The sequence below is a fragment of the Bos indicus genome, chromosome 7, assembly GCF_029378745.1.
Source record: "Bos indicus isolate NIAB-ARS_2022 breed Sahiwal x Tharparkar chromosome 7, NIAB-ARS_B.indTharparkar_mat_pri_1.0, whole genome shotgun sequence".
Lineage (NCBI taxonomy): Eukaryota > Metazoa > Chordata > Mammalia > Artiodactyla > Bovidae > Bos > Bos indicus.
Window position 1 is genome coordinate 49,131,348 of NC_091766.1, and position 16,261 is coordinate 49,147,608.

Genomic DNA, 16,261 nt, shown 5'->3' on the forward strand with positions numbered 1-16,261 from the left:
CCTATAAAAACCTAGATAATAGACTCATTTTTACCACAGCTATCAAACATACAACTTAAAACCCACAATGAGATATATATATACTACTAAAATACTGAAAATTAAAGTGTAGGTAAGGATGTGAAGCAAATAGAACATTCACATAATGCTGATGGGAATGTAAAATGTTTCAACCACCCTGGAAGCCAGTTGGGCAGCCTTCTTATAAAACCTACTATGTACACAATAACCCAAAACCTATGGACTCAGTAAAAGCAGTGCTAAGGGGAAGGTTCATAGCAATACAGGCATACCTCAAGATACAAGACAAAAGTCAAATAAATAACCTAACTCTACACCTAAAGCAACTAGAAAGGGAAGAAATGAAGAACCCCACAGTTAGTAGAAGGAAAGAAATCATAAAAATTAGGGCAGGAATAAATGAAAAAGAAACAAAGGAGACCATAGCAAAAATCAACAAAGCTAAAAGCTGGTTGATAAATAAAATAAACAAAACATTAGCCAGACACATCAAGAAAAAAAGGGAGAAGAATCAAATCAACAATATTAGAAATGAAAATGGAGAAATCACAACAGACAACACAGAAATACAAAGGATCATAAGAGATTACTATCAGCAACTATATGCCAATAAAATGGACAACCTGGACGAAATGGACAAATTCTTAGAAAAGTATAACTTTCCAAAACTGAACCAGGAATACATAGAAAATCTTAACAGACCCATCACAAGCACAGAAATTGAAACTGTAATCAGGAATCTTCCAGCAAACAAAAGCCCAGGACCAGACAGCTTCACAGCTGAATTCTACCAAAAATTTAAAGAAGAGCTAACATCTATCCTACTCAAACTCTTCCAGAAAATTGCAGAGGAAGGTAAACTTCCAAACTCATTCTATGAGGCCACCTTCACCCTAATACCAACACCAGACAAAGATGCCACAAAAAAAGAAAACTACAAGCCAATATCACTGATGAACATAGATGCAAAAAATCCTTAACAAAATTCTAGCAAACAGAATCCAACAACATATTAAAAAGATCATACATCATGACCAAGTGGGCTTTACGCCAGGGATGCAAGAATTCTTTAATATCCGCAAACTGATCAACGTGATGCACCACATTAACAAATTGAAAGATAAAAACTGTATCATTACCTCAATAGATGCAGAGAAAGCCTTTGACAAAATTCAACATCCATTTATGATAAAAAACCTCCAGAAAGCAGGAACAGAAGGAATATATCTCAACATAATAAAAGCCATATATGATAAACCCACAGAAAACACTATCCTCAAAGGCGAAAAACTGAAAGCATTTCCCCTAAAGTCAAGAACAAGACAAGGGTGCCCACTGTCACGGCTACTATTCAACATAGTTCTGGAAGTTTTAGCCACAGAAATCATAGAAGAAAAAGAAATAAAAGGAATCCAGATTGGAAAAGAAGAAGAAGTATAAAACTCACTGTTTACAGATGACAAGATCCTCTACATAGAAAATCCTAAGACTCCACCAGAAAATTACTAGAGCTAGTCAATGAATATAGTAAAGTTGCAGGACATAAAATTAACACACAGAAATCCCTTGCATTCCTATGCACTAACAATGAGAAAACAGAAACAGAAACTAAGGAAACAATTCCATTCACCATTGCAATGAAAAGAATAAAATACTTAGGAATAAACCTACCTAAACAAAAGACCTATATATAGAAAACTATAAAACACTGATGAAAGAAATCAAAAAGGACACAAATAGATGGAGAAATATACCATGTTCATGGATCAGAAGAATCAATATAGTGAAAATGAGTATACTACCCAAAGCAATCTATAGATTCAATGCAATCCCTGTCAAGCTACCAATGGTATTTTTCACAGAACTAGAACAAATAATTTCACAATTTGTATGGAAATACAAAAAGACATCAAATAGCCAAAGCAATCTTGAGAAAGAAGAATGGAACTGGAGGAATCAACCTGCCTGACTTCAGACTATACTACAAAGCTACAGTCATCAAGACAGTATGGTACTGGCACAAAGACAGAAATATAGATCAATGGAACAAAATACAAAGCCCAGAGATAAACCCAAACACCTATGGACACCTTATCTTTGACAAAAGAGGCAAGAATATACAATGGAGAAAAGAGAATCTCTTTAACAAGTGGTGCTGGGAAAAATGGTCAACCACTTGTAAAAGAATGAAACTGGAACACTTTCTAACACCATACACAAAAATAAACTCAAAATGGATTAAAGATCTAAACCTAAGACCAGAAACTATAAAACTCCTAGAGGAAAACATAAGCAAAACACTCTCTGACATAAATCACAGCAGGATCTTCTATGACCCACCTCCCAGAGTAATGGAAATAAAAGCAAAAATAAACAAATGGGACCTAATTAAAATTAAAAGCTTCTGCACAACAAAGGAAACTACAAGCAAGGTGAAAAGACAGCCTTCAGAATGGGAGAAATAATAGCAAACAAAGCAACTGACAAAGAATTAATCTCAAAAATATACAAGCAGCTCCTGCAGCTCAATTCCAGAAAAATAAACGACCCAATCAAAAAATGGGGCAAAGAACTAAACAGACATTTCTCCAAAGAAGACATACAGATGGCCAACAAACACATGAAAAGACGCTCAACATCACTCTTTATCAGAGAAATGCAAATCAAAACCACAACGAGGTTCCATCTCATGCCAGTCAGAATGGCTGCTATCAAAAAGTCTACAAACAATAAATGTTGGAGAGGGTGTGGAGAAAAAGGAACCCTCTTACACTGTTGGTGGGAATGCAAACTAGTACAGCCACTATGGAGATCAGTGTGAAGATTCCTTAAAAAACTGGAAATAGAACGGCCATATGACCCAGCAATCCCACTGCTAGGCATACACACCAAGGAAACCAGAACTGAAAGAGACACATGTACCCCAATGTTCAGTGCAGCACTGCTTACAATAGCCAGGACACGGAAGCAACCCAGATGTCCATCGGCAGACAAATGGATACTAAAGCTGTGGTACATATACACAATGGATTACTCAGCCATTAAAAAGAATGCATTTGAATCAGTTCTAATGGGATGGATGAAACTGGAGCCTATTATATACAGCAAAGTAAGTCAGAAAGAAAAACACTAATACAGTATACAAATGCATATATATGGAATTTAAAAAGATGGTAACAATGACCCTATATGCAAGACAGCAAAAGAGACACAGATGTAAAGAACAGTCTTTTGCACTCTGTGGGAGAAGGCCAGGGTGGGATCATTTGAGAGGGTAGCATTGAAATGTGTATATTATCATATTGTGAGGTGGATCACTGGTCCAGATTCAATGCATGAGACAGGGTGCTCAGGGCTGGTGCACTGGGATGACCCTGGGGGATGGGATGGGGAGGGAGGTGGGAGGGGTGTTCTGGATGGGAACACATGTGTGCCTGTGGCTGGCTGATTCATGTCAATGTTCGGCAAAAACCACTACAATATTGTAAAGTAATTAGCCTCCAATTAAAATTAATTAATTAAAAAAAAAAAAAAAAAAAAAACCCCTACTATGTGACACAGCAATTGTACTTTTGGGTATTTACTCAAAAGAAATGAAAGTTTAAGTCCACACAAAGACTTCTACATATAAATAAATATATGTATATGTAAATATACATATACATATATATATATTTATTCATATCTACATATATGAATAAAGCATAGCAGCTTTATTCAAAAGAGCCAAAAATAGTCATCAATCCTATTATAGGTTGATTGCATAAACAACCTATAGGTAAATGCATAAACAAAGTGTGGAATATCCCTACAATGGAATATACTTAGAATTTTTTTTAATTCTAGTCTTGAATTCAGTCTTGAATAACTGACACATGCATTAACATGAATCTCAAAAAACATTATACAAAGCAAAAAGAGCCAGACACAAGAGTACCTACTCTGTGAGATTCTATTTATATGAAATTCTAAAACAGGCAAAATTCATCTATGTAGTGATAGAATGCAGATCAGTAATTGCCTGGGGCCAGAAATTGCAGGGAGCAGGGGGAGTACAATTATAAAGAAGTAAGGGAAGAGACAGAAACAGTCTCTATCTTGAATGCTATGGTTGTTAATAGATACATCCATGGCACATATGGTAAAGAATCTGCCTACAAAGCAAAAGATCTGGGCTTGATCCGTGGGTCGAGAAGATCCAAGATCCTCTGGTGAAGGGAACGGCTACCCAATCCAGTATTCTTACCTGGAGAATTCCACGGACAGAAGAGTCTGGTGGGCTACAGTTCATAGGATCGCAAAGAGTCGGACATGACTGAGCAACTATCAGCACTTATAAAATGAATACATTTTACTGTATGAAAAATATGTCTCAGTAAAGTCAATTTTCTAAGGAAAAAAGTCAGTAAGAGGAAAAAAACTAATGTACAATAATCAAAGTTAGATAGTGGCTACTGTGGGAGAAGAGAGATTGGTAGCACTTGAGAAGGGACAGAAGCAAGAACCCATGCTATGATTATACAAGTTGAGTTCATTCTGGTAATTCAATGACCTTATGATTTGTGAACTTTTCTGTATGCATGTGATTCCTTAATGAAAAGAATCATTTTTAAAAGTAAATTTAAATCAGTTCTATGAAAATACTCTGTAAAATGTGCCAACACAAACTCTAACCAACATGAGGAAGAAAGAAGGTCTATCAGAGGTTAATATTATCAGGATTGTCTGTAGGAAACGAAATGAACACCATTTACCATTCATCCAATAATCTTCAGGTCTCCCTTAAACACATTAATAGCAAATTGCACAACTGCTTTATCAGACAACACTAACCAACCTGGTTTGGCACACATAACCTCTCTAGTTTAAAAAAAAAGTTTTTTTTAACTGCCAATATTATGCTATTTTTCATGAGTGAATTCAGTTCAGTTCAGTTGATCAGCCATGTCCGACTCATTGTGACCCCATGGACTGCAGCACACCAGGCTTTCCTGTTCTTTGCCATCTCCCAGACCCTGTTCAAACTCATGTCCATCGAGTGAGTGATACCATCCAACCATCTCATCCTCTGTCGTCCCCTTCTCCTCCTGCCTTCAATCCTGCCCAGCATCAGGGTCTTTTCTAATGAGACTTCGCATCAGGTGGCCAAAGTACGGGAGCTTCAGCATCAGTCCTTCCAATGAATATTCAGGATTGTTCCCCTTTAGCACTGATTGGTTGGATATCCCTGAAGTCCAAGGGACTCTCAAGAGTCTTCTCCAACATCAGAGTTCAAAGGCATCAATTCTTCAGTGCTCAGCCTTCTTTATGGTCCAACTCTCACATCATCACATTTCTAGTACATGATTACTAGAAAAACCACAGCTTTGACTAGATAGACCTTTGTTGGCAAAATAATGTCTCTGCTTTTTAATATGCTGCCTAGATTTGTCATAGCTCTTCTTCCAAGGAGCAAGTGTCTTTTAATTTCATGGCTGCAGTCACCATCTGCAGTGATTTTGGAGCCCAAAAAATTAAAGTCTCTCACTGTTTCCACTGTTTTCCCATCTTATTTGCCATGAAGTGATGGGACTAGATGCCATGATCTTCGTTTTTTTAATGTTGAGTTTTAAGCCAGCTTTTTCACTCTCTTTCACTTTCATCAGGAGGCTCTGTAGTTCCTCTTCACTTTCTGCCATAAGGGCGGTGTTACCTGCATATCTGAGGTTATTCTTAATTCTCCTGGCAATCTTGATTCCAGATTATGCTTCATCCAGCCGGGCATTTCACATGATGTACTTTGCATATAAGTTAAATATGAACAGTGACATTGTACAGCCTTGACGTACTCCTTTTCCAATTTTGAACCAGTCCGTTGGTCCATGTCCAGTTCTCTGTTGCTTCTTGACCTGCATACAGATTTCTCGGAAGGCAGGTAAGGTGGACTGGTATTCCCATCTCTTTCACAATTTTCCAGTTTGCTGTGATCCACACAGTCAAAGGCTTTCACGTAGTCAATAAAGCAGAAGTAAATGCTTTTCTGGAACTCTGTTACTTTTTCAACGATCCACTGGATGTTGGCAATTTGATCTCTGGTTCCTCTGCCTTATTTAAATCCAGCTGGAACATCTCGAAGCTCTCGGTTCATGTATTGTTGAAGCCTGGCTTGGAGAATTTTGAGCATTACTTTACTAGCATGTGAGATGAGTGCAACTGTGTCATAGTCTGAACATTCTTTGGCATTGCTTTTCTTTGGGATTGGAATGAAAACTGACCTTTTCCAGTCCTACGGCCACTGATGAGAGTTCCAAATTTGCTGGCATATTGAGTGTAGCACTTTCACAGCATCATCTTTTAGGATCTGAAATAGCTCAACTGGAATTCCTTCACCTTCACTAGCTTTGTTCATAGTGATGCTTCCTAAGACCCACTTGACTTCACATTCCAGGATGTCTGGCTCTAGGTGAGTGATCACACCATCAATGTTATTTGGGTCATGAAGATCTTTTTTGTATAGTTGTGTATTCTTGCCACCTCTTCTTAATCTCTTCCACTTCTTTTAGGTCCATACCGTTTCTGTCCTTTATTGTGCCCATCTTTGCATGAAATGTTCCCTTGGTATCTCTAATTTTCTTGAAGAGATCTCTAGTCTTTCCCATTCTATTGTTTTCCTCTATTTCTTTGCGTTGATCACTTATAGGAAGACTTTCTTCTCTCTCCTTGCTATTCTTTGGAACTCTGCATTCAGATGGGTATATGTTCCCTTTTCTCCTTTCCCTTTCACTTTTGTTTTCTCAGCTAATTGTAAGGCCTCCTCAGACAACCTTTTGCCTTTTTGCATTTCTTTTTCTTGGGGATGGTTTTGGTCTCTGCCTCCTGTACAGTGTCACGAACCTTCATCCATTATTCTTTAGGCACTCTGTCTATCAGATCTAATCCCTTGAATCTATTATTCATGAATGAATTATTTTTAGCAAAATGCTTTCATGCTGATACCCTCAAGTAAAGTAACTAATTTTTTTTTATATTTAAATGAAATCATTTCATCATTTTCATTTCTGAAATCAGGAAAAGCTGGGGTGGGGGGTGGGAATCACATATATGTGCACAAAGAACAGTGTAGCCATCAGTTTCTTCCTAGCAGTTTCAGATGAGCTGAAAGTTAGTGACTTACAGGGAAAAAAAAAAAAAACCAAATATGGCAAATCAAGCTTTCCCCAAAGAGTGTTTAAATGTCAACTAGGATATCAGATACTTTTCTGACATTCCACTACAATGATGTGTTGATTTTTCATTGATTATGAGTTGCTGTTTCATAAAGTTAAATCTGGTATATTTTTCTCAGTAAGATGAGCAGTCTCTAAGTTTAGTAAATTTTTGACCTATCTAGAAACACTCGTTTTACTTTTAATACCTTTTAATACCAACATATATCAACTGACATGTTGATATATGTTGATGTGAAGAAAATTTATAAATCTAACATCATTCTTGTTGCCATTTAATTTGTGATTTCTGGTGAGCTCCTTCTTTATATTACAACAAATTCTCCAAAAGTTCTAATTCTCAACTGCTTACTCCATCAATCTGTTACTAAAGCCTTGTGCCATGTTTTAATTTTTCATAGGGCTTACATTCCTGTATTTTTCCAAATTTGCCACTGTTAGCTATCTATTCATCCTCCCAGAAAGATTTTCTTCCTCTTTTTTATTAGGTTAGGTTATCAATGGAATACTAGTGGATATGTGCACAACAGACACTTCACAAAGAATCAAATAAAAGATAAACAATCACTCAGTAAAATGTCACTGATCAAAATGCAAATCAAAACCACAAAGAGAAACCTCATACCTGTCAGTATGGCTATCATCAAAAAGAATACAAATTAATTATCCTTCAATAAAAAATACATTAATTTACAAAAAAAGAATACAAATGAACAAATATTGGTGAGGATGAGGAGAAAAGGGAACCCAAGTATACTATTAGGGCTTCCCTGGAGGCTCAGTGGTAAAGAATCTGCCTGTCAATGCAGGAGATGTGGGTTCGATCCCTGTGTTGGGAAGATCCCCTGAAGAAGGAAATGGCAACCCACTCGTGTATTCCTGCTTGGGAAATCCCACAGACAGAGGAGCCTGGCAGGATACAGTCTATGAGAATGCAGAAGAGTTGGACACAACTACGTGATTAAACAACAACAGCTCGCTGCTGGTGGGAATGTAAATTTGTGCAGCCACTATGGAAAACAGTATGGAGGATGCCAAAAAAACTAAAAGTCAGAACTACCATATGACCCAGCAATTCCACTCCTGGGTACATATCCAAAACAAAAAACCCCTGATTTCAAAAGATACAAGAACCCCAATATTCATAACAGCATTATCTACAATTGTCAAGATATGGAAGAAACCTAAAGGTTCATGAACAGATGAATGGATAAAGAAGATGTGGTACATGTATACATACATACACACATAGAATCCTAGTTAGCCATAAAAAAAGAAAAGAATTTTGCCATTTGCAGCACATGGATAGATTAGGAGGGCATCAGGCTAAGTGAAATAAGTCATATAGACAAAGACAAATACTATTATGATATCGCTTATATGTGGAATATAAAAAATAATACAAAAGAATATATATATAAAATAAAAACAGACTCACAGACAGAAAACAAACTTATGGTTATGAAAGGGGAAAGGGGAGAACGGACAGATAAATTAGGAGTATGGGATTAACAGATACACAACCCTACATATAGAACAGACAAGGATTTACTGTATAGCACAGAGAACTATATTCAATGTCTTGTAATAACCAGGAAAAAATCTGGACAAAAATATATATACATATAACTGAATCATTTTGCTGTACACTTGAAACACCATATTATAAATCAACTATATGTCAATAAAAAACTTTTTAAAATTTTACTATATTTGCATAATTATTTTTAAGAAATATCAGCAAATATATAAAATGGACTAGGCTACACAGAGTCAATGTATCATTTTTAAACTACTAATGTTCATAAAATTTGGAAACATAACATGAGAAAGTACATAAAGTATGTGTGCAACCATGTATCAAAATGCTTATATTTAATAAATGCTTTTATAATTATAATTATAATTATTTATAATTATACACATACACTAATAAAAGATTAAACTAGAATATGGAAGCTTTCTAACTACCCCTTAAACAGGGATGTAATCCATGGGCCTCTTATATCAGACTCTCCTGAAGTGACAATGTTATTTTATTGGAGATTTGGACCCTATTCTAGACTTCAAATAACCATAAAACCAAAGTAAATAAGACAGTATAGCACTGGCACAAGAACAGACATACGGAATATAAACAGACCCATGCCTGATTTAGAACAAAGGTGCCACTATAGAAAGCAGGGAAAAAACAGTATCTAGATGAAAAAGGTAACTTGGCATCTGCCACACACTGCAGACAAATCAATCCCAGGTAGATTTCAGACCTAAACAAGGAAGATTAAAGATGCAACTTTTACAAGACAGGAGTATATAGTTAGGAAAAGACTTCTTAAACAGGGAACAAAAAGCATTAACCACAAAGGGAAAAGAATGGATAAAGAAGGTGTGGTACATGTATACATACATACACACATATATATATAATGGAATCTTACTCAGCCATAAAATAAAGAACAGAATTCTGCCAGAATTTTTTATCTACAATTATAATTGGGCAATGGTACCCCACTCCAGTACTCTTGCATGGAAAATCTCATGGATGGAGGAGCCTGGTAGGCTGCAGTCCATGGGATCGCTAAAAGTAGGACACGACTGAGCGGCTTCACTTTCACTTTTCACTTTCCTGCATTGGAGAAGGAAATGGCAACCCACTCCAGTGTTCTTGCCTGGAGAATCCCAGGGACGCTGGTGGGCTGTCGTCTATGGGGTCGCACAGAGTCGGACACGACTGAAGCGACTTAGCAGCAGCAGCAGTTTAGCAGATAATTGGGAATTATTCATCAGAAGGCACAATATGAGAAGGAAAAGGTATAACACAATGAGAAAAATACAACACTTATTTTTTAAGGGCTCCTAAAAAGGGCTCCTTTTTCAATAAGAAAGAAAACCCAATAAAAAATAGGAAACAGGCTTGACCAGGCACCTCACAAATATGAAAAGGGGATTAATCTTATTAAAATGACAATGAAATACTCAATGTGAAGCAATGGGAATGCTCACACACTGTTAATGGGAATGTGAACTGGAGAAGCACCATGAAAAACAATTCATCAATAGTTACTCAAGTATAAAGACAGTAAATGTGCATGCATGTGAGTACCAGAAGATGTGTACAACAATGTACATAGCATGTTACTCACAATTGTCAAAAATAAAAATAATCTAATTGCCCAGCAACAGTAAACTGAATCACTATGGTGTAATCATAAAATGGAATACTTTACAAATGAAATGAATAAACCACAGTGACATGTGACCACATAGAGAAATCTCTCATAAAATGTTCAGTGAAAGAAGCTGGATCAAGAAAACATATATAGCAAGATATAATTTTCATGAAGCTCCAAAATATAGAAAAAAGTGATTGCCATAAAAGTAAGGAGATCAGGATTGTGAGAGCTATTGGGGTGCTTTCAGTGTTTATTTCCAACTCTAGAATATTTGAATACTTGCTCTTACTAACGTGTTTTGATATACATTTGTTTTACACCCATTTCTGTAACTTTGATTTCTTTCTCAGTTAAAAAAAAAAAAAAAGCTTTAAGAAAGGAGATTCCAAAAAAAAAGGAAAGGAGATTCCTCAGTTCCTCTCCAAACCTAAGGTAGGACCTCAGAGTTTACATTTTTAAGAAGCATCAGTGATGATTCTTATCCATACTAATAAATGTAAGAAACACTGGCCAAGAGCTATCTAGCCTCCCAAAAGATTAAACTTTAATCATATTTTCCACCTATCCAAAGAAGTCAAACAGAAAAAAAGTTCTAATGGTCTTAAATTTGGAGGGCAGCCAGAGGATTTGATCTTTCAGTTTCCTTTCCTTTTTAAACGCTATTGGAATTAAAATATATGTAAAAGTATTCATCAGCAAGCCAGATTATTAGAATGAAAGTAAAGATTCTTTGGCCCTGAAGAACAAGCTAGAACAATCAAATAAATAGCTATTTTCAATAGGAACCTTCTCCCTACCCCCAAAAAGCTATAGTAAACAAATCAAATACATAGATTTTGTACTGAATGAGTCAGATTGAGGCTACAAAGTTGACTGTAAAACTGTTTTCAAAATTCCTCAAGAGCAAAGGACTGACTTAGTTTTCATATTTCAAAGAATTTAATTATTCTTTATTTTCAGATTTTTGCCACGTTCTGTGGGGAATAAAGTACTTATGTACAAACCAAAGCTAACACAAACCTATGGCTAAAAAAAAAAAAAAAGATTTATCAATATGGCTATGCATCTGCAGCCGAAGCAAAATAATGTTAAGTAGGTGAATTCTGATTAGTAAAGATACACAAAGAATAAATGCTGACAAATTCAAGGTCAAATTACTCAGGTACTATAGACAGATGCCATAAAGACCACTTAAAAATCTCTTTTTATTAAACCACCAGACAAGGAATATCAGACAAAAAGGACAAACAATAAATCACAAGGGTCACACGTTATTTCAGGCTACAACTAAGTGTAACGCTGAAGACTATAGTGATTCTCTGACCTTTTTTCTCCCTTCTGCTGTGAACTCTATTTTAAAATCTGCCTAGAATCACAGGACCTTCTTGAGAATATAAAATCAATCTTGCAGCCATTTATTCCAATTACTAATTTTTTGTAATCAAATACAATTATCATAGGGAACTACTACTATTTTAATTTCCCAACTGTAAATATTTAATATTACAAATAATACTTCAATAAAAGTATTGAAGCTCTGTTTCAATTAAATCTGATAAAAGATCACTTTACCTGGGTAACAGAGCCTTGCAAGCCATTCTGAACACGGTGGAACTCCTAACAAAAACATCAAGTAAAGCAACTTCAAATACCATAAACGATGGTGATGGGCTTACAAAAATTGCTGAGCCATCAGAGCTGCAGTCTAAACGGAAGCAGGCTGCAACATGAGGTCACTATTGACAAGGACCCAATCAACAGTCCACAAATTTTTTCCCAAGTACTATGCAACTCGGTGGGAGGTAGGGAAAGGGGGACAAAATTCTGAATCTGGCTTATTCTATAAAAATATTTAAGCATAACCTACTATAAAGGAAAAAAGTCTGTTTGTTTTCATTAATCACTACTATATCAAGAGCTATAAATTATGACAAATATGACATTGCTAAAACAGATGAACAATAGAGAACTATTACTACTCATTATCCAAATCAGAAAGGCATTAATGGTTAATTTTTACAATCTAAAATAAGGATGATTTCCAGATAATTTATGCCAGAGCCCCACTAAATGACTATTTCAAAAACTATAGTTTTGGAAAGTAAATATATAAAACAAAACAAAAGCCACATATTCCTTTCCAATCAAAAGCAAAATCCATTTCTTCACTTTCCCCATCAATCTGGGAATACCCTATACCTATGACAACAGTAAATTGAAAAGATTCCTCACTATTAGAAAGTTAGTAAGTTATAACAACCACAAGTCTTTAAAATACCATGTATCATTTTCGGGGCAATAGGAAGGAGGAAGAGAACCTGTCTGGTTCTTATTATGCTCTGAAACTTCAAAAATTGTTTTACTTTAACAATTTATCTTATTGACCCAAAGCATAAATTTTACTTTTTTCCACCCAACATTTCTGACACTCCCACCAAGTACATTTTCTTCCTCTTTTCCCTTTTAAGTGGAACCTAGCTAGCGAAAATGTGGTGAAATGATTACCAATTGAAATATTCTGCAAACTGCTTAGTTACTGGGCTTAAAGGAAAAAGTAACTACTACATTTCTTGTGCACCTATAATCAGCTGAAGGGACATTTCTTCAACAATAGGAAAGTGCTAGTTGCTAAGCTGTGTTTGACTTTTGCGACCCCATGTACTGCAACCTGCCAGGCTTCTCTGTCCATGGGATTTCAACATATAAGGTACCCACAGAATGAAGTGCAAACCAGTCTCAAACTCCTCAACTTGGAATTCTTCCTTAACCACTACATCTTCTTTCCTGCATTACACCTAAAATCAAACCATCATAAACTATTGAGCTCACAAAAATGAAGCCCTAGCAGCAACAGCACATGAAAAAGAGCATCAAACTTTTTATTCTTTATAAATTCCAAGTTTTAGCAAGGCATTAAAAGTACAATTTTAAATGAACTTTACAATAATGCCAATTAGCTGGGGTTTTGATCTGTAGTTCTAGAAGCAATATAAATTAAAAGTTAACTAACCTCAAGCCAAAATAAACCTTTTCAATACAGTCTAGGAAACAGACTGTGAAAAGCACAGTGAAAATAAAGAACTCTTACAGAACTCTCTATTTTCTATTAAAAGGTAAAGAGTCCCCTAACATTTGAATATCTAAATAAAGCCAAGTCGTATATAAACGTGTGAATATAAAGCAATCATTTTTCATCTAAACAGATACAACACACTTTAGAAACAAGCTTGGGATTTCCTTGTACTTCTTGAGTAAGACTGAGCCTCAGAAGTAACCAAAACTTCTGCTTTTTTGTGTAACCTAGGTTACCCATACCCTAAATCCCACCATTTTTTCCACTCTGCACTTGGCTCAATCTTAACAAAATACGGCTAATGGCAAACAATGTATAGAAATAACAGATGCATAAATAAGTCACTCAGTACAACCCATACACAAATATTTAAACCAAGTAGTAGAAAATATTTAAACTGGTTCTGTAAGAGTGGTCTGTGAACCAAAGATCAAAACTGTTTTTTCATAACATTTCACTGTGCTGATATTTGCATGATGATGCAAAATCAATGGTAGAAGAACACTGCTTTGGGTCTTAGCATAAGGTTCAGGCAAGTGGTACCAAACAAACCATGCCCAGTGCATTCCTCAACACTACTCAGTTGCAATCTTTTTTTAAAAGGAACAAGTCCTTGATGAAGAAGTAATACATATTATTAATTTTATCTCAGCCCTTGAACATACTTCAATATGTGGTGTGACAAATAGGAAGTACACACAAAGCAAATTCTGCTGCACAGCTTGCAATGATGCTTGTCTTGTTTGAGTTGAGAGCTTAACTTTTAGCATGAAACACTCATTTTTACTTGAAAGATAGACTGACAGATTATAGTCACTCCAATTTGAATATCTGGTAGAAATTTTCTCAAAAATAAGCAAGACAGAACTACTAAAATTTGGGTTTTCCAACAAAAATTAGAATTCTGGAAAATCTGTATCCTCCACCAGAAGCTTAATAGCATACTAATACTTAAAGATACTTTTGATATAATCAGTGGTGATATTAAAGAATATATATTTTGATATAATATCACTATTTGGAAACTCTGAATAACTCAGTAAGGCAGTATTTTTCAAAATACCAATATACCATATTACAAAATCAAGCATGGCTAAAAGATTCTCTCAAAGTACAGGAGAGACCAATGGATCAGAGTATGAAAAATTCAGATATGCTTTCGGGTTCCACATTACAAATAACCTTTAATAAACTACAACTTATTGAGTTTTGGTGTACTGTCAAAGAATATCCACAATTATCTGAAAAGACTATAAAAATTCTCTACCTTTTTCCAGCTACCTACTTATATAATGCTAGATTTTCTTCACATACTTAAACCAAAATAACAGATGGCAACAAATTAAATGCCAAAGAAAATGTGAGAATCTAGCTACCATCTATCAACTTAGACATGAAAAAGATTTGTAAAAATGTAAACAATGCCACTAAAAAATTTCTCACTAAAGATTCTTGGAAGATTCTGAAAAAGCTACTTTTGATTAAAAAGTTTTACATTAACATGTAATGAGTTCATTACTACTTTAAGAAATTTGTCAGTTTGGGTTCCCAAAAGAGTAAATGCCAATAGCTATAACCCATAGTAACAATTCTTTGTGGTCCACAAACTAAACCAAAAAGTCTGAGAATCAATGACTTAAAACTAACAAAGGAGGAGAAATCTATCAACAACAACAACAAAACCTGTTGGATCATAAATAGCTGTACTTCAGCTACAAATCCTAAGCATCTTTCAAAGTACAACTCAACAAAGAATACACCCAGCAGTTTATGCTATTTTAATTTATAATATGGTAAATATCCAAAGGTATAAAATCAACATTAACAAAAGTCTTTGGAGTCCTTAATGATTTGTAAGAGTATAACATCTGAGACCAAAATGTTTAAGAATTGCTCAATTGTCACTTAATGTTTATTTCCCTGAGGTTTCTAACATATCTTCCCACAGAAATACAAAGTAGGCTATCTAATACTTCCATAAAATATTTGTAAGCTACCTCAGAGGAAAACTCAAAGAGACAAAACTTTAATGGGCTTCACCGGTGGTCTACTGGTTAAGAATCCATCTGTCAATGCAGGGGACCCAGCTTTGATGCTTGATCCAGGAAGATCCCACATGCCATGGAGCAACTAAGCCCATGGGCCCTCAAACCACTACTACTGAGCCCACAGACCTCAACTACTGAGCCCACAAGCCTAGAGTCCGTGCTCTGCATAAGAGAAGCCATTGCAATGAGAAGACTACACATCACAATAAAGAGTAGCCCCTGCACACAACTAGAGAAAGCCCATGTGCAGCAACAAAGACCCAGCAAAGTCAAAATACATAAAATACAGAAGAAAAAAAAAAGACAAGACATTTAGTTAGCAAAAGTTCAATCACTAGCTTCATGCAACACAGTATCCATTAATTCCCTAAAATGAATTTATTAAGAGCTCCCTATTTTCTAGGTCCTATGCATTCTAGGATATTTCTTGCCTACCTTTCTTTCATCAAAGGTGAATGTATTTTTGTATATGTATGGCTGTGTCCCTTTGCTGTTCACCTGTAACTATCACAATATTGTTAATCGGCTATACCCCAATACAAAATTTTAAAAAAAAAATTTTTTAAGATGAATGTGTTCTTTGCCTTTATGCTCTCAATCAGCCAAACCTAAAATTTAATGTATAAATACTAACTGAAATTTATAGGGGTCAGCACTAAATCTAGAAGACCACTGTGACAGATACATCTATTTGTATTGCCTGATACCCTGACCCCTTTCTTTTGGTATTAGCCCCATTTT

At 35.5% G+C, this 16,261-nt stretch overlaps 1 protein-coding gene across 11 annotated transcripts in view; it reads right to left on the reverse strand.

The window, feature by feature from the left end:
• FAM13B (family with sequence similarity 13 member B) overlaps positions 1–16,261 on the reverse strand; it is a 95,449-nt gene that overhangs the window by 33,376 nt on the left and 45,812 nt on the right. The gene's annotated exons all lie outside the window — the stretch shown is intronic.